Genomic DNA, 25,543 nt, shown 5'->3' on the forward strand with positions numbered 1-25,543 from the left:
CGCAGAAGCCCGGAGACACCAGTCGGTGCCATAGTCGGATGAGGGGATCTATGCGCCAGCCCTTTCTAAATGTTGCCAGTGCTGTGCTTGAGGTAAGAGAACTGGTGGTCAAACTAGAAACCCTCTCATTTTCAGTAGCTACAAATACGCCCATGAAGAAATGAGCTTTGGATAAATGACTCTAAACTTTGGGTCAAATAACAACAAAGATTCTCTTCTTGACCCAACTCTAGTCAGGGTCCTCTGAGCTACTTTTTCAACAAGTTCTCATTCTTGGGCCTTGTCCTCAAGAGCCAAGAGCCAGAAACCTGCTAAGTCGGTTTAGCCAGAACCTCCTGCCCTCAACATAAGTTCTGATCAATGTCCTCACTCCCCCACCATCCCCAGGTAATATCTCAGCACTCTAGTGCCTCCAGGATTCTGAGTAAGTTCAGACAGAATCTCCTGTACTCCTGAGGTTTTCTGTTCATAATTTGGCACCTACTGATTCCCGCCCTTGGCTGTAAATCCCCACTTGTCCCTGATACATTTGGAGCTGAGTCCAATTTCACTCCCTACTGTAAAACCCCATGGCAGTGGTCTCTGTACCTATCAAGAGAGTCCCCCTGAATAAACTCAGCCTTATTGATTTAACAAATGTCATGAATGATTTTTTTTCGATAATAAGCTAGACTTCCTGTGGTATAGTAGAAAATATATTTGATCATTGACATGGGTTCCTGGCATAGAGCTCCTAAAACCCTTGGAATTTCTGGAGAGATAGGAGTGTCTTTTGTTACTCATAATAAGCCATTTTCAACAATACTGAGTCTATGTTAAGGAGGTGACGGTTGCTGGGCCCCTAGATGGATTCAGGATAGGGGCTGGTTGCCAGAGGAACCAACCAAGCAGTTAGAAGGTTGGAACTTTCAGCCGGACCTCCCCTACCTCTGAAAAGGGAAGGGGGGCTGGAGATTGAGTTCAATCACCAATGGTCAATAATTTGATCAATTATGCTATGTAATGAAACCTCCATCAAAACCCACAGCAATGGGGTTTGGAGAAGCTCCAGGTTGAGGAGCCCATCAAGGTGCTGGAAGGGCGGCACATCCAGGGAGTGTGTGGGAGCCCCAGGCACACACATACCACAGTCCCCTGCCCTGTGCATCTCTCGCATATGGCTACTCCTAAGCTACATTCTTTATAGTAAACCAATCATAGTAAGTAATGCTTTCTGTGAGTTCTATGAGTTATTCTAGTGAGTTTTGACACCTGCACAAGGAGGTGTCAAGGGAACCTCCAAATTTATAGTCAGCCAGGCAAAAATGTGGGTAGCCTCAGTGACCCATTTGTGGCTGGGATCTGAAGTGGAGGCAGCGTTGGAACCAAGTGCCAGAATGGAATTGAATTCAACAGAACACTCATTGATGTTGGAGAACTGGAGAATCCATGCTGAAAAAGATACCACATCTTTGGTGTCAGGGGAAAAAAACCTCTCAGCCACATGAACTTCAACAATTTTCCTGCCATTCCAGAGTCAGTTCTGCCTTTAGATATGAGAAATACTACTAACACCTAACGGCCTCATGCTGAACTGAGTAGCCATTCTCCCTCTGAGACTTAGCATGAACCACATTATACTGCAATTGTGTGTATTGGTCCATCTCCCTCACAGGAACCTGAATTCCCAGAAGGAAGGAATTAGGTGTTATTTGTATTTGTCATATGTTAGGCAATCAATCAATATTGGTTTAATAAAAGGAAGAAAAAATTCTAATAGAAGCTGTAATTAATGTCTTTGCTCTAAGCAGAAGCAAATAATGATTTCCGTAACAGTAACCTGTCCTCCAAACTATAATGAAAATTGAGCTAGAGGATTTGGATTGACTCTAATAACAATTCTTTGCAGCTGGACAGAACCCACAAAGTTATATATAATATTTGAAACAATGCATATAATATTAATTAAATTTATAACACGGGGAAAATACCAAATGCTGATGAGGATGAGGAGTAATTGGAATTCTCATAAATTGCTTGTAGGAATGCAAGATGGTGTAACCACTTTGGAAAGTTTGTCAGTTTATTATATGGTTTAATGTGTATTTCCTGTAAGACTTAGCAGTCACACTCCTGGATAGTTGCCCAAGAGGAATGAAAACATATGTAACATAAATACTTGCATGCAGATATTACAGTGGATTTATTCACAGTAGCCAAAAACTTGAGGAAAAGAAAAAAAATCAAAATTTCCATCAACTGGTGAATAAATTCTGGTACATTTACACACCTGAATTCTGCTAAGCAATGACAAGGAAACAATCACTGATGTAAACAACAACGAATGAATATCCAAAATATTAGTCTCCATGAAAGAAACCAGGCACAGACTGATTCCATTTAATGCCATTCTAGAGAAGGCAACACTAGGGACAGAAAGCAGATGAGGGCTGGGTCTCAGGGGAGAGGATCCCCTGCCATGAGGCAGGGAGAATTGGGGGTGACAGGCACATTCTGCATCATGACTGCAGCGATCGTGAAGTACGTAAGGATTTGTTTTCCTCTTTCGTTGTCAGGTTCATGACTGAGAGTACTAAAACAAAAGACAGATTAACGGCCGAAAGGCATACACATTTATTTAATACAAGTTATACATAACGTGAAGACTTCAGAAGTGAAGGCCTAACAAAACAGAAAAACCTGTGTGTTTTTATGCAAAATTTGGTGAAGAAGTGTATAGTAGAGAAATATGATTGGAGCCCCAAAGCCTTGATATAATAGTAATAAATTGGGGGAAATTCAGCAAGGCCTGTTTCTTCAGATTCTACTTGACATCTCTGTGTCTTGAAGGATAGAGATGCTCCTTTCCTAGGGCATAGGGAGGGTAACCCTGAAGTGAAGGTTTCATGATCTGCTTTAGAGGAAGGTCAGAGAGTTATTTTATGACCTGTTTCATGGGAGACAAGCAAGGGGAAGGAGAGAGTGACCTTTCTGCATCTGCCGTTTCCTCAAATGCCAAAGTGACATATTTTGGAGTAGTATATCCAGAACCCCATTACCATATGTAAATTATACCTTAATCAACCCTGACTTTAAAATGTTACAATTCATTGTTTAGTCCTGTTGTTGATATAGGAGTTAAAAAGGAGTTACTTACGCAGATAGTGAGGGCACAGAAGTACTCGGTAAAGGTTTTCCTTTTTCATGAAAAGGAGTCCCAAAGTCACTTTCTAAGAAACAGCAGCCTGTAAGACTGAGCTGCAGACATAGACAAGCCAGCTGGAAGCTTGCACGCGTGAAGGTCAGCAGGAAAAAGCTACCAGGACTAGGCATGTTCAACACGGCGGCTCCATCTCCCTTTCCCTTTGCCAGCCACGTGTACGGGAAGGAGCAGGCACCGGTCAAGTGGAAAGTCCATTTGCATAATAAGATTCTGGTGGGGCGGCCAGCCTTCCCCGCATACTATGTAAACCTCACACCTGATGTAACCAGTCTGTGGGCCTTACGTAAATTGGACACCATCTTCTCAAGTCTGTCTATAAAATCTGGTGCACTCTGCCACAGGTCGGTCTTTCGCTTTCAGAAGCCCTCTTCTCTCTCACAGGCGAGACAGCTATTCTCCTGTCTCTTTTTTCTGCCTATTAAACCTCCACTCCGAAACTCCTCCATGAGTGTCTGTGTCCTAAATTTTCTTGGTGTGAGACAACGAACCCCAAGTATTTACACCAGACAGTGTTGCCGCTTCATTATTAAATTGGAGAAATGTAAAACTTAAGCATTGTCCCAATATTCTTTTTTCGCCTTTGTTATGTTTCCAGGACATGGAAGTACGCATTCCCTTCCCAAAAGTAGGAATTTCCAATTTTTTTTTGTTAACCTGAAATTTGAAATTAAAATATTCTTTTTACTTTATTTTCTTGTCTTAGTAAGAAGTCTATGGTAGAGGGTGGAAGCAATGAAAGTGAGTTCCCTTCACATTTTTGTTGCTTGATTATTTACTCTAGGAAATAAAACCAAAACATTCTATCTTTAGAGATGACATAATAATCAACCATGAGCCTTGATGTGTGGGTTATTCAGGCCGGCTTCCCTTCTCCTGAAGCAGGAATAGCAGAAGGAGCTCCACAACCCACCTTAGATGTTAATGTTCTTGCCCTGAGGCTCTGGCATGTATATAGCACCTGTGAAAAGCAGGGTAAACCTTTAGGAATTACAATTAATTTGGTACAAATTCTGCAGGGCGTCTCCTCCAAAATCATAAAGAGCTATTTCATTAGTTTAGAAACTGACAATTTCTCAACCAATATTGACAATGGAGACAAGAGGGAAACCTGTGTTAGAAACTAAACCAGTCCCAACCGTTATTTTGACTAAATAGGGGCATCAGCTTTTAAATACTATTAACTCTTAGGGCCTATAAACCAGAGTAGAATGTATTCTAAAGAAGACAGAGAAAAAAGGAGGAAGGGAGCAAGGAAGGAAGGAAGGGAAAGAGAAAGAAAGATAATAAAAGACAAAAAGAAAAGAAGGGAGAAAGAGAACGTTGAAAAGAATGAAAAGAGAGAGAGAAAAGACAGGGAGAAAGGGAGAGAGGGAGGAAAAAATCCAGCAAAAAGGGAATGGTTTGCTCGAGTGGAAAAATATGGCCCCAGATTGTAAAGAATGACCTGAGAGAATTAATGCTGCTTTGAAAATCTGAACACAGCCTTGCCATATCTCAGAATTAATAGGGAAAAGAGAAACATGGATACATGAAATCCTATAATAATTATGTGTCTTACCATCATTTATGTCCCAGTCCCTGGCAGATTTTGTAAGAGTTGTTAGCAAGTTAAAAGAAGGTGATGGCCTTTCACCTGATTCTCTGCTTTGCCTACAGAAAATAGATCAGGTATTTTCCTCAAAGCCAAAGTTCCTTCTTGACTGTGCTATTTCTGTCAACCACATACTGATAAAACATGGAGTCATCTGATTCTTCCCATCTGAATCCCAGCATGCAGTCGGCTCCCAGCCCTCCTCTAGGGACGCCTCACACAGCCACCCCAACACCCTCCTTGCAGTTCACCCAGGAAAACGCCACCCTCTCTCATTTGGCTTCCCTGCCTCAAGTTTTTTGTCTCACTCAGTCCATCTAACTTCCATTTCTAATGTAATTCTTTATTACAAAAATAATTTGTGCAGGTCAGTCTTCTCCAGAGAAACCTCCGATGGCTCCTTACTACTGCCGAAGATTAAAACCTGTTTAACAGGTCAAAAATTATAACACTTCAAAACGCAACTCACAATCGCCAAAATTTTGCCGCTATTCACCTAAATCAACCCTCTAGTTCAAAGTAGCTTATTCTCTCAAGAACGTGCTGTGTTGGTTACCTGACGTGAACCTTTGGAAAGAGATTTTTGGTGGGAAAAATATGCTCAGAAAAAGTTGGCTGAACTTATTAAGGATGTCCTCCCTGAAACTTTTCAGATGTGGGGATTTCCCATTCCTCAGTGCAAGGCTGCAGGTGCCTGTACTGGGCTAAACCTGTCCAGCCCCACACTCAAAGCACTCTCTCTCCTCAACCGCGGCATTAGTCTGCACCATTCTTTTAGAATTTAACATCTGTTATGGCCCAATTTGAGTGTGTGTGTGTGTGTGTGTATACACATCAACATATGTAGAAATATGTAGGTTATTAAATATACATTTACATTATGTGTGAAGCAACGTCATTGTCAGTGGTAAATACCAGGGGTTCATCCTCTCGTGTTGAGAAAATTAAGGACACGAACACATGTGGGTGGGTTAAGGAGTGGAAAGTTCAATAGGCAGAAGAAAGGAGAGAGGAGAGCCGCTCCAGGTGACAGAGAGGTGTCCTAAAGGGGGACGGTGTCAGACCACAGCAGATTTTATAGGCAGGCTTGAGGAGGTGGTGTCTGCTTTCCATAGGGCACATGGATTGGCTTGACTAGGTGTGACATTTACATAACAGGCGGGGAAGGCAGGTAGTCCCACCCTAATCTTGTTATTGAAATAGGCTTTCCACTTGACCTTCACCACCTTGTCTGCTCCTTACTGTACAGTGGCTCGCAAAAAGAGAAAATGGAGCCACCACCTTGAACATGCCTAGCCCAGGTAGTACATTACTATGGGCACAATTGCTGGCATTTACCCATGCAAGCTTTCAGCTTCCTTGTTTATGTCTACAGCTTGGTTTTACAGGCTGCTCTTTGTTAGAAAAATAATGATTTGGGGGCTGCTTTTCATTGAAAGGAAAACTTTACCGAGGACTTCTGTAGCCCTGTATCTAAGAAATTTCTTTTCAACTCCTATGTCATATGTACCTGTGATGCTGTGAAATACATATTTGGTATATAAAACAGAAGGATCTCTGCCTGACATACAACTCCTAATGCCCTTGGAATCTCTAAAGTGCTGTCTTTTTGCATGCTAATGTTGACTGAGAGGTTCAGGGTGGGGCTGGTCACCAAAAAGACCAAGGGAGGATTAGAGAGTTGAGACTTCCAGACCCAGCCCTCAACCTCCTGGGAGGGGAGAGGGGCTGAAGGTCAAGTCGAGCACCAATGACCAATCGTTAATCAGTCATGCCTATGTAATGAAGCCTCCATAAAACCCACCCCAGAAGGACAAGATTGGGGGCGTTTCCACACACCTGGACACAGAGAGGTTCCCAGAGGGTGGTGTCCAGAAAGGACACGGAAGCTCCTCGCTTCTTCCCCCACACCTCAACTTATACCTCTCTTCATCTGTGTCCCTTGCAATATCCTTTATAATAATCTGGTAAACATAAGTATTTCCCTGAGTTCTGTGAGCCACTCCAGCAAATTAATTAAACCCAAAGAGAGGGTCATGAGAACCTTGAATTGAAGCCCATTGATCAGAAGTTCCAGAGGCCCAGACTGGAGACTGGTGTTGGGGTGGAGGGCAGTCTTGGGGACTGAGCCCCCAACCTGTGGAATCTGGTGCTGTCTCCAGGTAGACGATGTTGGAATAGAATTGAAGGACACTCACCTGGTATCCATGGCAGAACTGATTGCTTGCTTGCCAGTGGGAAAAAAATCCTCACACATTTGGGATCCCAGAATCTTCTGTCTTGATTGTTGATGTATGGTGTCAGAGCACAGGAAACACAGTTTGAGAGGTTTACCCAAACAATACTGAATATTTATTTGTACACTTAGATGTGTATGTATACATGATTATTGTATATTAATATGTTATTAAATTTATTCATATTTTTATATTCTAGTGTATTAGTCCATTCTCATGCTGCTTTGAAAACATACTCAATACTGTGTAATTTATAAGGGGAAGTGGTTTCATTGACTCACATGCCTGAGAAGGCCTCAGGAAACTTACACTGATGACTGAAGGGGAAGCAAGTATGTCCTTCTTCACAAAGGGGTAGGAGAGAGAAGTGCTGAGCAAAGAGGGGAAAGTCCCTTAAAAAACCATCAGACCTCGTGAGAATTTACTCACTATCACAAGAACAGCAGCATGAGGGTAACTGCCCCATGATTTAATTACCTCCCACTGGGTCCCTGCCACCACACATGGGGATTATGGGATTTGGGTGGGGACAGAGCCAAACCATATCATCTAGATAACTTTATTAAATAGTAATCATTTATAATTAATATATCTAACATACAATATATATTATATGATATATAATTGATAATTTTAAATTAATATATTGATTATAAAATGCATAAGATATATATTCATTTTTATTTTACATTTATTTGTATGTATATATACACAAATGCATATACACACATATATTTCCTTTATCGACATAAATACATATATGCATATATTCACATATATCAGACAGGTCATTGTTTCTCCCTACTGGGCCATAGACTTGACGTCCAAATACTTACTTAGAGTATCCAGTGCAAGTTTTTTAAAAAGATAGTAGCAGCACAAGGAACAAAAGGGAAGAGTGTAGAAACAAAAGTGGAACTACTGGCAGCTGTCCAAGTGTGCAGATAACTTCCCACATCCTACCTGCTTGGCCTATCATTCCAATAATCCAAGATCCATGTGAGTCCATCAAGTCAAAGGAGCAAGACATTCGGAAGGACAGCAGAGGTGCTGACATCACATACAAGTGACCTCTCTACCCCTAGTCAGGGAATAGGTAAAGAGAAGAGTATTTGGAGAGAATGAAAATCAAAGAATGTGACTGTCACAGAGTTAATATTTTTATACATAAGATTTATTTTTAAAAAAATTGAGAGAAAAGAAAAATGAATAAAGGGGTGGAATTAAAAATTCTTGGAAAAACAAAAATTAATCTCACAACCCATTAAAGAAACTCAGATTACAGCAAATCTTGAAATGCCTCTCAAATTACTGAGTGTTTGTAGTTCAGTTATTTTTAGTAAATGTATTCAATATGGATTGTGTACAGTGAAATACTCATTCTTGTGCTAGTAAAAGTGAATTTTGGTAAAATCATTCTTGGTAAGACTCTGTATAACTTTGGATGTAAAATTATTATTCCTGCCTGGGCATGGTGGCTCGGGCATGGGGTGCACGCCTGTAATCTCAGCTACTTGGGAGACTGAGGTGGAAGAATCATTTGAACCCAAGAGGCCAAGGTTGCAGTGAGCTGAGATCATACCACTGCCCTCCAGCCTGGCCGAAAGACTAAGAATTCATCTATATATATATATATTGTTATTATTCCTTTTTGAAATCTTATCTAAACAAATTTAGGCCAAGACATATTTAAAAGATGTCTTGACATTTTTCTCTAACAGCAAAATTGGAAAGCAAACTAAACCTTGAAAAATAAGAGAAAAGTAATATCAATTATGGTCTGTCGGGTGATGAAATAAATACTGTGTAGCAATTTAAAAGGCTGGTTTTGATAAATAGTTAATAAAATGGCTTTTTTTACAATATCATGTTAAAGTGGAAAACACACAGGTTGTACTTATATTTATATTATGATTCCAATTCTGTTTGAAGGTATTCATAATAAAATATTCTGAAGGAAATAGACTAAAATAGTAATCAATTTTTCCATATGTTTTATTTTATATTTTCCAACTGCTTTACAACTGAACATGCATTAATTTATTAATCCAAGGTAAAGGTGAAGACCTGTAAAAACCATGGTTCTGAAGAAATACTAGATCTCTGAAAAAAAAAAAAAAAGTTTGCCATAGAAGTTACAAAATAACTGATTACTAGAGAGACCGCCATATGCAAATTCTTGTAAGCACTCTTGATGGCAGCTCCTGGGAATGAGATACTTTCTCTCTGATCTGGGATATTTGGTGAAGCAAAGCCGCTTCTGATTGGAACCAAGGAGGTTCACAAAACCAGGAGAAATTTAACCTTGAATATTCTTTCCTACCCTGCCCCTTGAGAAAAAGAAATTGGAGTTCCAAACAGAAGCCAGTGAGATTGGCAGAGCTCTCCGTAAATAAGTTTTACCTAAAGTTAACAGTGATATGAAAGGATGTCCTTGTAAGTTAAAAGAATCTGGTTTAATTATTAGGGAATATTTCAATGGAATCTGTGCATAGGATTTGTGTTGACATAGGAATTATTATGTTAAAAGTTTATCTAAAAGGAAAAGAACCGGTATGAAGTTATTTATTTAAATTTTGCTCTTTATGTATTTTCAGTATGCAGTGCGATTGCTGCCACCACCAGCTGTGTGGTCTTGACAAGAGCCTTCATCTGCATTTTGATTTCCTCCAAGGTAGTGGAGACCTCAGTCCTCCAGAGGCCACCTGGTTACGCATGCTTCTGCTGCTGCCACCGCTAGATCTTTGACCATGGAAGGTAAATGAACCTCTCAAGGCCTAGGTTTCTTATCTGTAAAGCAGCGATAATAATAATCTAACAACCTCATCAGCTTACAAGTATCAGTTCATACACACACACATACACACAAACACATACAAGCCACATCATACAAATATTACACTGACAACAGAACCTTTAGTGCTGTATGTGTTAACTATATTGTTTTCACCTTTAAAATGAGAAGCTTAGACAGAATCTGAGAGCTCCCTTTCAGTTTTAAATTGTTTATTCTTATTTTAAATTTTGTTTCTCAGACCTCTCAGGGAGGAATACAGTTTTTAAACTGGGGGAATTTTAATTACTGATTGGGGTTATCATATTTAGATGGTTTGATAAAGAATTAAACTTGCAGTTCTAATTAAGAAATTGAGAAGATACCCTGTTTCTACTGGTAAAGAGATGAAAATTTAGATCCTGAACAGAGGATGCCTTCGTGTATAAACCAAACAAGAACCAAAGCAGCACAGCTCACCTCGGGGCCACTGACCCAAACCAACCGAAAGGGACCTGCCTGCGATAATTGACTTCACCGACTGGCCCTACAAACCTCAAGTTTTGAAAATACTCTCATTCTGAAAGCGGTCTGTTGGGCAAAACAGAAGATTGGCCTCAGTCTGCATGGCAATATTCTCTTTATTGTGCCATCACACCTCAAAGAAATGAGTTTAGTTCCATAAAGCTATATAACTAAAGAAATCCATTTTCTGGCTGGCCAGTAAGATAAATGGCTGATTGGCACATGTAAGGTATCACCTATACCTTTCGCCACCATCACTCTCGTGACAAAATATCTTCAAAGTGGTTAATTTGCTAGTTAGATATTTAGTTTGATTAACTGTTATAAATGAGTTAAAAGCACACTCCAGTTCACTTTTTTCATACATTATTTTTCCTCCAACCCTATTGCTATATGTTATGAGACATGCTGGTTGGATTCATTCTCTTTTGCTAAATAGGACTGCCCAAAATTTACTAGATCCTGAAACAAGAAGAAAATAGAATATTTTAGAAGAATTGAATAAAATATTTGATCAATTGAAATCAAATATTTGCTCTGGCAAAGGAAAAACTTTTTACCCAAAACTTTGTACCAACTTCAAAGCATGTGATGTTTCTTAAGTGTCTTTGCTTCCTTCTCCTTCCCTACCCTCTCCCTCTTCCCACCTCCCCTCACTGTAGACAGACAGACAGACACACACACACACACACACACGGCAATAAAAGGACACAGAAAATAAAAATGAAGGTTCAAAATGTGTTATCTCAACACTAACAATATGTGTCATTCCAGAGAAAGGCAGGTGTTGGGACAGAAACACTGCTGATGCTTTTCAAACTTGAGTCTGTGTCGTCATAGGGGAATCTGGGAAAAGATGCTTCCCACACCAAAGAGAATGCCGGGAAACAACCAGCATCTCCGTGGACATGTGGGTTCTAGCTGCATTCTTAGAGTCTTTCTCCCTCCATGCGCAGAAACATTCTGTAAAGAATAAGCATGAATGGTAACAACGCCGGGGGTGGTCGTTCCTCCTGTGATTTGCCTCTTCTTTTTGCTATCAGTTTAAGATGGGAAAGTCTACCTACATTTTTTACAAAATATCAGTAGGAAAAATTAAAAAAAGCAGGAAAAGAAACAGAATTCTCTGCAGCCTCTCAGAAGGGCTGCAGTGACTGGCGTGGTAAATAAATGATGGGAAAGGTCCACATTGTGGCTCAGCATCTCCAAGAACAAAGCCATGGACAGTTTTTCACACGAGAAAGCTCAGGGAATATGAGCAGATTATATAGCACAAAACATGCCACGGCCTCAACAGTGTTTTTCAGCCCTGAAACAAGTAACAGGACGGCAGTGTTGTTGGAAAGCTTAGTCTAATATTGATTCTAAGCATGTCATATGATCATGGGCCCCATGACGTCTCAGTGTCAGACCACATGGACAACAGTGTCTCGTACGATTATAGTACTGTATTTTTGTTGTACCTTTTCTGTGTTTAGATACACAAATACTTACCATTGTGTTACAGCTGCCTACAGTACTCAGTTCAGTAACCTGCTGTTTGTAGCTTTGGAGCGACAGACTGTCCCACAGCTTAGGTGTGGAAGAGGCTCTGCCATCCTGGTTTATGTAAGGACACCCTATGATGTTTGCCCAATGATGAAATCTCCTGAGGACACAGTTCTCAGAACAAATCCTGGCCATTAAGCTACACATGACTGTATGTAAGCTGCAGTGTGAGATTGACATGTCTCTATCAATGATTAACTATTCTTCAATGGAGAGCAACATTCCAAGAATTAAACTGTAAAAGCCCTTCTAATAACAAGTGTTCTAGGACAATTCTGTCTTTGCCTCTGAGAAATGGCTACTTTACAGACTCCCAAAACAAATTTCAAAGGTGAAAGGTGCAGATAGTCATGAGCACAGTCAGGATCCATTTATATCAATTAGGAAGTGGGATTAGCAGCCCAAGTGAAACTGGATACAAATGAAAGGATTAGATGCAGTGCACTAGAATTCTCCTCTCAGACCCGTGGACCAGGAAAAATCCCTCTGCACTGTGTAAATATGTGAGAAAATGGGAAGAAGAAAAAGAGTCCCCTCGGAATCCCGTGCATGAAGCCAGCTGCTGGATAGCCAGACCCCGTAGCTTACTGTGGACGAGCACTCCATTCCCAGGTAAGAAAGAGGTCGCACTGCACAAGGAGACGCTGCGGATTAGACTTCAGAGGAAATTCTTTCTCAAAGGTACACATACATAAAAGCACAAAAATCACAGAGAATATATAGGCTCAAGAGAGAAGTCCTGAGGTTCCATTTTAGGAAGAATTTATCAAGTAGAGGAAGAGATAGAATAGGATTAAATAGCGGGAACAAAATGTGTTTAAATGATACAGAGAGAAGAAAAATCGGCCAAGGGAGAAGTCAAGGAGAAAAATAAGGCAAGTAGCACAGCACTGTGATGATGGCAATGCTGAAATGGGAGGAGGCTCTGAGGGCGGTCCACACATGCCAGGAGTGTGGTGGGGCGAAGCACAAGGAGATGGCTGAGAAGATGATGTCACTCTTGGAGAATGTGGTGACTCTGACAGCTGAGATGTGTGATGCCCAGGAAGCTGTGCAGCTGCTCGTTCTAATTGTACATTTATGAGAAAAAAGGAAACGAAAAAATTATTCCGGAACTTACTTAAGGGAACACAATATGGTAGAATCAGCCAAAAACCTACATTGAAAGTATAGGAGAGTAAGTTGTAGTGGTGGACTTGAAGTAGTAAGAAAAGTTTGGATTATCATCTGTTTACTAAAGCAGAAAAGGAGTGTAACAATAGTGTTTAAATATCAACGAAAAATCCGTGGAAAGGTATATCAGTGCTAGCGCTGAGACACAGTCAGAAAAATAGGGTCACCTCAGATGTGTGAACAGGCACAGCAAAGTCCAGCTCAGAACTTCTGCCACCTCATAAAGTGCTTTCCAATTGCAGAGGTCAAAGTGCTTCTTATGTTTAGTACAACATGTGTGTGCGTGTGTGTGAGCATAATTTTATATGTGTTATATATACATACTATCTTACGTTCTATTCCTATGAAATAGAAGAAAGATATCAAAACAAAGACATTCAAAGACTTAATTAACCAAGGATTCACGAGTGACATTTCCCGGGGGTTCTGGAGCGTGGAGATTAGGAGGAGAAGTGACATGTAACATGACACAAGGGATTACGAAAGGCAGATAATGCGAGGGAAAGTCACGAGGGAGCTGGATTTATTACCCCGAATGAGAAAAGAATGCAGAGTCTCAAAGCGTCCGTAAAGGAAAAGCTCCTCCCGTGGCAACTGTGGTTTCCCAGGCAGGGCGGGGAAGCCCTGGCCCTGGGCCTGGCCCTTCAGTCCTCCCACTCCCTACCTGGTGGGCTCTTGAAGACGTTCCTACTTCCCCTTTCCCCTTCCCTTAAGGGACCCTAAGGGGTGAGGGGAAGGTTAGACCTCTACTCTGTACGTTACAAGTAGCCACCTCTCTCTTTCTCTCTCTCCATCCTTCTCTCTCTCCCCATTTTTAGCACACAGTTTGTCCAGACTCCTGACCCCACCACCACCAGCCACAGGCATGGTGTAGCCTCATAGATGAATTAGATTCATCCCACTAAATTCTGCATTGTGCTCTCTGTGACAATCAATGTAATAATGTGCTTATATTCGTAGAAGCTTTATACTCATGACAAATAAGATATTAATAGGAATAACTTCTGAAATCTGTGGTTGCACATCACAAATAACATCTGCATTTCCCCTGTTGTTAGTTACGTCTAATGACCTTTCCATGGTTTCAATGAGCATTTGTGTTGGTGTTAGCATCCGTGTTAGAACAGAATCAGCTACTCCCTTACAGTGACCGAAGCCAGACATGTCTGTGTTTGAATCCATCTCTGCTGCTTTTTAGCTCTTATGGCCTTTAGCAAGTTATTTAATCTCTAAATTCTTAACCAGATTTCTTACCCGATTGTAGCTCACGCAGTTGTAGCAAGAATTAAATGAGCTAATCCGAGGGCACGGCTGTGTCTCCCACACAGTGTGTCTGTGAGTTGTGTGTGTATCATGATGGTTAGCTGCTTACGTTCTCCTCATTTGCTGTGACTGTCTCCTAAATCGTACAGTGACAGTCACTCTGGGATTCCTGTGGGATTTTCAGCAGTGTCTCCCTGGTGAACGATAAACTTCAGCAGTTAGGTGAAGTGCTTGCTAAGGTAAGATGGAAGCTTGACACGAAAAAAAGTTTTGCAAACATCCCCATAGTGGAAAAATAAGACCAGGAAAGAAGCTGCTAATTAGCCAGTGAGGCAGTGATGCATCGTGGCTGCCAAAGCGAAGGAGTGAGGTCGGAACTATTTTTGCTGTAGAGATCGCCAGCCTTCAGGAAGGGCCATGTTGCCCAGTAATTTAATCTGAAAGATATAAATCATGACAAAAAGCTCCCTGCATTAGTAATGGAGAGAAATACCTACATTCTAGCAAGGTTTTCATGACAAAAGACAGGTTTTCATACATCTGAGATCAGGAAAAATAATTATCAAAGACAACCCCCTGGATCCTCGTTCGAAGTAAAATTGGAGGTCAGCGAAGGCCGAGAAAAAAGAGAGGCCTGGATTGTCTCAGCAATTTTAAGGAGCTCATGACTAGAGATACTGTTTTACAAAGTTTCAGCTGTATGTGATTTTGAAACATTAATGATTTAATGCCTGCCAGACAGAGGAAGAGAGGGATGTCAAAAACCAAAAACAGGTATGACTGTATCATCAGCATGAAAATGGAGGCTGACATCATAATGATGAAGAATCACCCCAGGGCGAACTGAAATCATGGCCACACACGAACCTCATGGTGCTTCGGAAAAATACAACTGGAAATTGATGAAAGCAGAGTAATCTGTACTCTCCGCTTCCCAGAGAATTGGGAGTTCACAGAGAACAAAGTCAGTGGCCCTAGCAGAACCCTTTGCCATGCAAATAAACTGGAACACTCATCCGAATGCACTCTCTAAATCAAGATTATCTGTAACTCCTCTGTGCTGCAGCCTATAGGGCTGTAGAAGCTTAATCATATTTATTACCCAACCAATGAACATATGGGCTATTGGATCAGAAAGTAAATTTTGGCCCCAACTCACCATTCCTGCAACATCATGCAAGACCAGTGAAGCCTTGGGAACCTGGAAAGCCCAATATGCATTCAGTGACTGGTCTCTGAGCATTTGTTTTGCCCAGACAACTGAGTAATGGAGGAACAAAAAGCTTAAATTGTTAGCAACGACCAGACTATAAAATTCTTACTAAACAATCACTTCCTTGAAAGCTCAGACCATTTTTTATTAAATTTTTGCAATTAGTAGAATTTGTCCACTTGGTGGTTTCTGAATTAAGATTAAATAGGGACCTCAAAAAAGCTGGGGAACAAGTGAGAGAACAGAAAATTAAATGGGGAATGAAGAAAAGAAAGGAGAAAATGAGAAAGGAAATAGGGAGGGGAGAAAGGTAAAAAATGAGTGGCATGCCAATCATTAAACTCCAGATGGAGAGATATAACAAACTAGGTAGGCAGATCGAACTAGAGCAATGTTTGCTGGCCACTATAACCAACAACCCAAAATCTCAGTGACTTAAAATAAAACTTACATCTTTCTCATGCAAAGTCATTGTCCCTTCAGTGGCCCTACTTAATGGGTCTCCTCCGAGTGGTAACTCAGAGACAGGAGCTGCTTCCGTACTGTAACTGTACCACCTGGAACACGTGGGTTCCTGGATTCCCACAGGAGAAAAGAAGAGAGTTGTGTTTTATGGTCAACTCTGGAAGTGGCTGACATTCACCTCCACAGCATGGTCAGAACATGGTCATAGGCTCCCAATATCACCCATCAGGGAGTCTGGGAAATGTAGTCTTTTCAGGTTTCCAAGAAGTCACTCGAGGAGGAAAACAAGGAGTTCAATTCTGGACAAATCAATCGAAACTGACCACACTTGTCACACAGAAGCATACAGTCTGTGAGCAGACAGGAAAGTCTCCATGAAAATAAGGACTCCAGCAGGAGGAAGAAAGGCGTCTTAGGCAGAGGGTACTTTAAGAGCAGAAATCTGGAGGTGATTTGTGCAGGTGGAGCTGAAGGACAAAAATGAGTTTCATCTGCCTGGAGCAGAGTTTTTCAGGAGCTGAAAAGAGTGATAGAAGACCAGGTAAGTCAATTAGACAGATTGGAGAGGTTGTTTTATGCCAACCAAGGAGATTTTTGTGGCAGGCCCGGTCTCACTAACAGCTGAACAGGCAGCCTCCATAACAACTGTCTCAGCACTGACTGAGTGGTTAAGCCACATAGTAAAAGCTGAGAGAGCCAGTGTCCTTGTACAAAGGCTGGAATGTAACAAAAGCCCACCAAGAGTTTTACCCAGGCCTTTCCTGGGCCTTGAAGCGCGACAAGATAATGAAGGAATTCTTTTTTTTTTTTTTTTTTTTTTTTGAGGCGGAGTCTCGCTCTGTCGCCCAGGCTGGAGTGCAGTGGCCGGATCTCAGCTCACTGCAAGCTCCGCCTCCCGGGTTTCCGCCATTCTCCTGCCTCAGCCTCCCGAGTAGCTGGGACTACAGGCGCCGCCACCTCGCCCGGCTAGTTTTTGTATTTTTAGTAGAGACGGGGTTTCACCGTATTAGCCAGGAGGGTCTCGATCTCCTGACCTCGTGATCCGCCCGTCTCGGCCTCCCAAAGTGCAATGAAGGAATTCTTAACAGGACCTGTTTAGAATCAAACACCTTTTTACTGGGGGACTGAAGAAACTCCCCAGACCTCCACAAAAATGTTGTATTGGTGTCTAAAGGAACTCCCCAAACCTCCATGATTTAGCAGGAGACAGGATAAATGTAATCACCCCGGTACCTGGACTCATCTAGATTAAGTCAATTTACTGAGGCTCCAGAGGAAGGGCTCCAAAACTCAGACCTTATAGATTAGAATAAGTTAATCACTTATGTCTTTACGTGAATGCACATGCACACACAGACATATAGCTTAAAACGTATAGAAGCTCTGTAAACCTTGCAATTTTTGGTTGGTCTGGCAGTATTTTCCAGGCCTTCTCCCTGTACCTAGTTACAGAAATAAGCTCTCTTCTTTCTCAGTTTATCTGCATCTCATTACTGGGCCACGAGAATAAGCAGCCCGGCTCTCAGTTTGGTCTGGGAACAAACAGACTTATCCCTGTAGGTAATAAAATGCCTTTGTCCATAGCTCCTGGCTATGAGCAGTGAACGAAACCAAAGGTCTGCATGACCCATTGAAGAGGAGAAACTACTGGCAACAGCAAGCCAGGCAGGCTGCTCTCCAGGTGTTGGATACCAGTCTTGGCCTCAATCCTTAATTATCTGTGTGAATTGGACAAGCCCATCAATTCCTTTGTGTCTCAGTTGATTAATCTATAAAATGAGAAGAATAATGTGTAATGCGTAGAAAAGCTCTGTGGATCAATGTTTAAAATCTGTGAGAGAAACACCGAAAGCAACACTAAAGCGTGCAGTCATGGAAGGACAGAAATCAGTGAGGAATAAGGGTGGAGGGGGGCCGTGGAGACGGAAACACCAGTGGAATAAGGGTGGAGGGTGGGGCCGTGGAGACGGAAACACCAGTGGAATAAGGGTGGAGGGTGGGGCCGTGGAGACGGAAACACCAGTGGAATAAGGGTGGAGGGTGGGGCCGTGGAGACGGAAACACCAGTGGAATAAGGGTGGAGGGTGGGGCCGCGGAGACGGAAACACCAGTGAGGCACTAGGGATACAGTCACATGATTTGGAAATGCAAAGACATGGAAGACAGAGCACAGAAAGAAATCACAAGCAGCTCCAGTTTCTGAGTCCAGGTAACTGAAAGAACGATGGTATAAATGAATAAAAGAAAGTAGTGGGGTGGGGACTCACTTGATGGGGAAGACAAAGAGTTCAACTTTGCACGAATCAACCTAAACTGAAGGCAAGAAACCAACTGCCCTCTAGCGAGTAAGAGATACTCAACCAAAGCTCAGGAAGTGATTGTCATTTAAGCTCAGCTTCCGATCAATTCACACAGAGTGAAATCCGTACGTGAAGTAAGCATTACAATCACTTTCAGAATTTTTTATTAATATATATTTAAATTAACTGCAAGTAATATTTTTAGTATCTGAATTTATTTATCCCCTTCTTTTTTAAATACACAGGAGTTAACCATCTCAACAAATATCAGCATTGGAAGAAAAAACTGTTCACAATGGAGAGGAACGGCATGTTCCAAATCTACTTGAGTAGCAGAAAATCAAAATTCTCCTCAGGCCTTTCCTCCAGCAAAACATTCCTGTTGACAAAACGAGCTGGAACGTGTGGGGCTGGGTTCCTGCTCCAATCCTTCCAGCTTTACAGAACCCCAGGAGACAGCTCACTTCCCGGCGCCACCAGCCTGCCTTGGATGTTTTCCACTCTGGTTGGGTTCAAGCCGGCGGTTTCTCCACATTCTTTAGCTCTCTGTTTTATTACCATCGTACTCCAGGGCTGGCTGAGAAAGGGGAGAGGGAAGCCTCAGGACCCCCATTGGGTCCCCTGGGCAGGGCACACACACCTCTATTGTAGGGTCACTGGTTCCTGGGAATTCCAGCCAATGACAGAACTAGGTGGTCTTAATTGCATTTGAAAATAAGACTAGGCCGGGCGCGGTGGCTCAAGCCTGTAATCCCAGCACTTTGGGAGGCCGAGACGGGCGGATCACGAGGTCAGGAGATCGAGACCATCCTGGCTAACACGGTGAAACCCCGTCTCTACTAAAAAATACAAAAAACTAGCCGGGCGTGGTGGCGGGCGCCTGTAGTCCCAGCTACTCGGGAGGCTGAGGCAGGAGAATGGCGTAAACCCGGGAGGCGGAGCTTGCAGTGAGCTGAGATCCGGCCACTGCACTCCAGCCTGGGCGACAGAGTGAGACTCCGTCTCAACAAAAAAAAAAAAAAAAAAGAAAATAAGACTAAAGAGAACAGAAAGAACAAGTAAGACAAGGTAAATGAAATGCAAAAAAAAAAAAAAAAAGAAAGGAAAAATAAAGAAATTTCATAGGATTTTGCAAACTTTTGTTAAGCATTCAAATTCTAAAACACTCAACCAAACAAAGCTTTCACAGCTATTTGTGCCTCGGGCTTATTTCCTAATTCAAAGCCGTAATGTGATCAGGTTAGTAAAAGCCTACAATGGAAAACTAAAGCACAGTGCAAATTGATCTCTCACACTGTCGCTAATTTATCTTCTAAGACATTTGCAAACACTCTCACTGACTCCAAATATTGTCTGTATGGGTGCTTGGTATCAAACTGTGAAATGGCTCTGTGAGTATGAAATGCAACTATTAATTTGAAAGCAACCTGGCCCATTTGCATGAAGCACTAACATAGTGCCCAGTACAATTTAGGCACACTCCTCTATCTTATAACAAGGTATGGAAAAGAACAGCTTGCCCTAGAAAAAGCAGACATTCAAATGGGAGGCTCACTCAGCCTTTCAGCTTCCTCTGCCTGCGGCATCTTGGAGACGCACACGCCCAGAGGGAGTGTTGGGCTGGATCGTGGTTTGCTGGGCTGAATGCTGGAGGATTTGAAGCAGGCCCAGCTAGGAGGGAGAATTAGGGGCAGTGGGACTATTCATGCTGGTCTGAGTCCAATCAGGCTTCACTGAGTCACAGCTAAAGAAATGATTCAAAGACCAGCACCAACTCCAAAGACAGGGGTGTTGCTGCAAGCGACAGGTGAGCCCGTGGCTGAACGCCAGACCGAAGCCGGAACACAGCCGGGCGAGTCTGAGACCGAGTGGAGACTGTCCTGAGCTGCAGTTGAGAGCATCACTGGGGTTTCCCTGGCTTGTCTTCATTGTTCAGAGGGCACAAAGGTGCAGGATCAGGGCAGACAAGTAGGGAACCTTTGTCTGCAGCAGAAAGTCTTTCCTCAACCCCCACCACTCTACTTCCCCAAATTGCTCAAAGCTCATTTCATCCAAGATGCTGCTGTTTCAGTAAAAGGTTTACCAGAAACTCACCAAATGGCTGATCCCTATAACGTGTTACATTCCATGAGAACCTAGGCACACAGAATGTCACGACTTGAAAACATGAAGCGTTTGGACTAAAGGTTGGCACACTTTTTCTATAAAGGAGCAGATTGGAAATGTTTTAGGCTTCATGAGCCAAGAGACAAAATCGAAGCTGTTATGTAGATGCTAATAAAAGAATAGATAAATTTCCACAACGTTTTTCTTGACAAAATTCAAACTATAATCATTTAGTTTTTGTTTGCTTTGATAACACAGGTCCACAAAAGAGAAAAAATGGAATTCTTTGAGGAGGAGATAGCATTTTGCTTATTGGAAGTTCAAAGTTACTTCTCTAGAACCAAATTAATCCCAAATGTACATCCATAAAAACCATTCTCAGCCTGTTTTGCCACACATCAGCAGGAGGGGCTGGGGGCTACAATTTGAGATCTCTGGATTTAGACTAATCTGCCTATTATACATACAAGTCATCTGAATCTCAGAGACTTAAGGATTGCTTAAAATCACAGGTCTGTGGAAACATGGCAAGCCCCTCACCCCACCTGGATGATGGTGTGTCCTGACCTCAGGACAAGTCTCTCTGTGTTAAAGTTTCAGATTGTCTGTGCTGGCTCATTTTATGTGATCATTTGCCTAGGCCATGGCACCCAGATACGTGGTCAAACACTATCTAGTCACGTATTATTATGTATTCCATTTCTGTGAGGGTGTTCTGGAATATGGTTAATACTTCAGTCAGTGAACTTTGAGTAAAGCTGATTGCTTTCTGTAATGTGGGTGGGCCTCATCCAATCAGTTGAAGGCCTGAATAGAACAAAAACTGACCTCCCGACATCGCGAGGGAATGCTGCCAGCCGGCGACCTTCCGAAGTGCAACATGGCCCTTCCCTGGGTCTCCAGCCTGCTGGTCTATGCTACAGATTCTGGTCTTGCAGTCTCCATAATCATGTGAACCAGTTCCTTCAAAGAAAGCTCTCTCTGTGTCACCCCCCTACACACACACACACACACATGCGTGCACACACACATTTCTCTGGTGAACCCTAAGCAATACATTGACTCAGGTAATCATCTTATGGGAAATGCTATGAAAAAAAGAACCTAAACACCCATACAAGCTTATGTTAATCGTGGGACGATTGTGTGAAGAAGCAAATGCAACTATTATAATTCATAGCATTGAAGGTAATTTATGTACATTCATTAACTGCCTACAAGATAACTATTGCAAATATAATAGCAAATAAGCCTGACCCAGCCCTGCCCTCTCATTGCTTATATTCTAATAGAAAAGTAAAGCAGGACAAACAGAAAAAAAAAAGCGCTGAATAGATAAACGATAAATAAAAACTGATGAAAGCGCTATGTAAAATCGAAAACGGGACTGACGGAGAGGGGCAGGAAAGGCCTCTCTGATGGTCAAGTCTAAACAGCGAGGACTTCCCTGAAACTTCAGGAAGGGGCAAAATTGAAGCTGAGGAAACAGCACAAACAGCCCTGAAATGAAAAACGGTTTAGACGCTTCACAGACCTGGAAGATCAGTAGGTGGGGGACGTGCGATATGAGACGAAGCGTTAAGCATATTGGGAATTTGGCTCCAGAGATGACCGTAGAGGGGGCAGTACAGTACTGAGACCCCAACTCCTGCCCTTTGTCTCCACTCACCAAGGCAGATTCCCCCTGAAGATGGGCTGGGAGAGAAACGTCCTGTTCAGATGGACCCTAAGTGAAGAGGCTCATGGGGAAAACCCTCCTCCCATTGCACACCAACTGCAAGCAGAGCCTTCCCAAGCTACGTCCAGGCCTTCTGCTTGCTATCTACTGGGTGAATCAGTCCACAGAGAAACACTCACCAAATGTCAGCTGGACTGCAATAGGAAATTATACTAGGTTTTTAGAAAATTACAACAAATTCGACTGTTTGTCGTCAGCTTGGCTTGGCCTCTAGAGAGGAGGTGCCTGGCATACAAGGCTCAACAAATCATACGGAAAGTTATCTGGGGCAAATACCCCGGGTTCATCGTCTTGCACGGCGAAGATTAAGAACGCAGACACACAGGAGGAGTTTAGGAGCAGAGGTTTACTAGGCAAAAGAAAGAGAAAGGAGAATAGTCTCCCCAGAGAGAGAGAAAGAGGGTTTCCCAAAGGGAAGACCAGGGGCAAGGAGTGTGCAGGATTTTTTAGGCAGGCTTGAGGAGGCGGTGTCTGATTTATGTAGAGCTAACATAGGTTTACATAGCATGTAAGGCTGGCCGCCTCGCTGAATCTTATTATGCAAATGGACTTTCCACTTGACCGGTGCCATCTTGTCTGCTCCTTCCTGTACACGTGGCTGGCAAAGGGCAGGGGAGATGGAGCCGCCGTGTTGAACATGCCTAGTCCCGGTACCTTTTTCCTGCTGACCTTCACCCCTGCCAGCTTCCAGCTGCCTTGTCTATGTCTGCAGCTCCATTTTACAGGGTGATCTTTGTTAGAAAATGATTTTCGGGCTGCTTTTAATTAAAAAGGAAAACCCACTGAGGATTCCCATACCCTCACTATCTGTCTAAGCAGTTTCTTCATAACGCCTCTGTCTTTAAGAGAGATATTATGAAGCTTAGTGTTATTAGAGTTTGTGAAATAACAGAGATAAAGGTTTTTGTGTGTATTGGTGTGAAGATATATAGAGAGAGAGAGAGAAAGAGAGAGAGAGAGAGAGACATATATATTCAGTTGTGCCTCCTGGAGTTTAACCCCCAGTCACTTTAACTGGTTGGTCTAGGCTGTTCCAAAAATTCTCTTAACCACACATTTGCAAGCCATATTACAGATGATGTGATCTTACATGAGAAATGTTTCATTGGCAGAAAGAAACCCTCTTTTTGTCTTTAAAGGCTCCTTTTCTCCTTTCATCTGTTGATAAGTCTGAATTGTGTTTATCGGAATAACGAGAGCAAATCTTGCACCGCCTGGCCGAATTGTTGTCGGCCACAGGATTGGCTTCATGCCGTTTGGCTTTACTACTTCCCTGAAAAGCTGCCTTCTGTGCAGAAGGACCACGCTAGTAACTGTGGCAGTTCACACACAAGTGACACATCACCAAGGGGCCACAGACGGCCACACGGCTGACTTTAAAAGCTGGACAATTCACATGCCGAAATCTTTGGCTTCTGTTATTTGGGGAATTTGTGTGTTTGGCGGGGCGGGGAGGGGTGGGCAGTGCTGAATTGGTTTTATAATTTCTTCTGTAGAGGCCAAGCCAAAAAAGCCGAGAATGAATGAATGTAACTGTGAATGAATACACAAATGTGTTTCCAAAAATAAATGATTCTTATATTAGATCATATTGTGAAAGATCTCAAAGTCCTTTTTATGAACTCTATTTGTTGAGAAAAATAACTCCTTTCATTAGGTTCCCTCTCAGGGATACAGAACCTACAGACTGGGGGATGAGGAAACATTTAAGAATCTCAATATTTAACATTTTCTAGGAGCACGCGCCTTTCTGAAGCGTACTGTCACTGTCTCCTTCAAATCTCCGTGGATCTTTTCCTCAGGTGAGTGACATTTTAGGTGGAAATCAAGGAAGAGGTGGAATTGTGTATCTGGGCAGATGTCATGTGGACCAGGTTCAGCCTACATAAAAAAATGATAGAGACCATAAACCTGGCACCTACGGCAAGTGGCCTGCTTGTTAGGCCTCTCATCTAGATCACAGAGACAGGAAATTCCAGTTGATATCTGGATTATATATACAGAATTCATTTGGCAATCACCCTCACAACTTCTGACCAGCAGCCAGACCAGGAAATACATTCCCACAGGACCTGCTTCCTGGGGCGGACATAAAACTGCCCTGGAGGAGATAAGCTTTGAGGCCCTATGACTCCCGCTCCCACTTAGGGGTCATGCTCAGAACCACTGATATGAAATCTCTTCATTACAATTTACTGGAAATAATCCCTAACCCCAAAAAGGGGAATCATTTTCCCAAAGCCAAACCGCTTGGTATTTTCCAACCCAAGACTAGAAACCAGCTGTCCTGCCACCCATACACCCAATGCACATTCCACCATCCTTGCTGCCAGGCTTTAACAAAAGAACCTGAAAAGCAGAGTGGGATTTGAAGACTAGAAGAAAGCAAAACAAGACTATCTGCCACCAGGACTAAGGTCTTGACACAGAAGGCCTGGAGAGGCTGCCATTATTCCCCAGTGAATTAAGAAAGACTTGCAACAGCTACCTCTTAAGACACGACAGAAGAGAAGCCACCCAAAGTGAGCGGGTCAGTGAGAAGGAAGCTGCAGACAAAGGAAGCTCTGAGTGAAGACAAAAGGAAGAGGAACGAACCCATTCACGCAGTGACAAAGAAACCACAGGGTTTGGCAAGTGCCTGCTTGAACTTCTCTAAAGCAAATTAAAAATGTAGAGATGAATCTCTAAATTTAATATTTGGGAAGAAATAATTGCAATTCATGATATAGAGGCAGACAGGGTGGTCCGAAGAACCAAGAGAAGGTGGAAAAAGAGGACTGTTCTGTGTGGTCCTGTGAGAAAGTTCTTTGATATTAGCAAAGTTTTGGGGCTGGTAAGGTCTGATTGGTGGGTGACTGTGGTGGGCAAAACTAGTCCTTGGTCTGTAGTTGTTATCTCACCTGCTACAGATAAAAATGGTCTCTGGTTATAACAGGCAGTTTCAGCCACGGGACTTGGAGAGAACAGCATTTCTAGGGAGGCGTTATGTACCCTGAGTGCCCTTTACTCAGACCCCTCCTCTCTGATTTAGTTGGGTATGACAAGAATGGCTCAATTTGGATCATCAGCTTTCACAATCCTAACTCAAGAACTGTAGCATTGAGGGTAAGGGTGCATCATTGTCATAAACTCAGAGGAAAATGTGGCTGACGGCAGAGGTGAGTCCCGAGAGCTCAGCCTTGAGCTGCCTTTCATCTGGTCACCGTGTTCAGGGGTTCTCCTCAGGGTAAACATCTGCGATGAAAACCTCCGCAGGCCTCACCATCAGAGTCAAAGTGGGTCTTCTAGAAACCAATTTGCTTTCAAACAAAGCAGATCAAGTGATAATCTATCTAATGTTCTAGAAATGTTTGAGGCACCCTAGGCAAATGTCAATCTTAAAGTTTTCCATTTGCCTTATTTCTCTAAA

General features: G+C 42.5%; 3 long non-coding RNA genes across 3 annotated transcripts in view; 2 read left to right on the forward strand and 1 right to left on the reverse strand.

Moving 5' to 3' along the window:
* On the forward strand, nt 1–23,992 carry LOC117084883. Its single transcript, XR_004437732.1, has 3 exons — nt 1–92; nt 9,628–9,787; nt 23,871–23,992. It is a non-coding gene; the product is annotated as an uncharacterized LOC117084883 (long non-coding RNA).
* The window catches only part of LOC117084882, a 24,908-nt gene continuing 8,536 nt past the window's right edge, over nt 9,172–25,543 (reverse strand). The window contains exons 2-4 of the long non-coding RNA XR_004437731.1: nt 15,961–15,971; nt 12,020–12,025; nt 9,172–9,183 (exon numbers count right to left, since the gene is read on the reverse strand). This is a non-coding gene — a long non-coding RNA (uncharacterized LOC117084882). The remainder of the gene's footprint in view (nt 9,184–12,019; nt 12,026–15,960; nt 15,972–25,543) is intronic.
* Nucleotides 25,286–25,543, forward strand: part of LOC117084884 — a 1,920-nt gene continuing 1,662 nt past the window's right edge. Inside the window, exon 1 of the long non-coding RNA XR_004437733.1 lies at nt 25,286–25,403. This is a non-coding gene — a long non-coding RNA (uncharacterized LOC117084884). The remainder of the gene's footprint in view (nt 25,404–25,543) is intronic.

Source organism: Trachypithecus francoisi, unplaced genomic scaffold (genome assembly GCF_009764315.1).
Source record: "Trachypithecus francoisi isolate TF-2019V2 unplaced genomic scaffold, Tfra_2.0 Lachesis_group1, whole genome shotgun sequence".
In the NCBI taxonomy this organism is placed as follows: Eukaryota; Metazoa; Chordata; class Mammalia; order Primates; family Cercopithecidae; genus Trachypithecus; species Trachypithecus francoisi.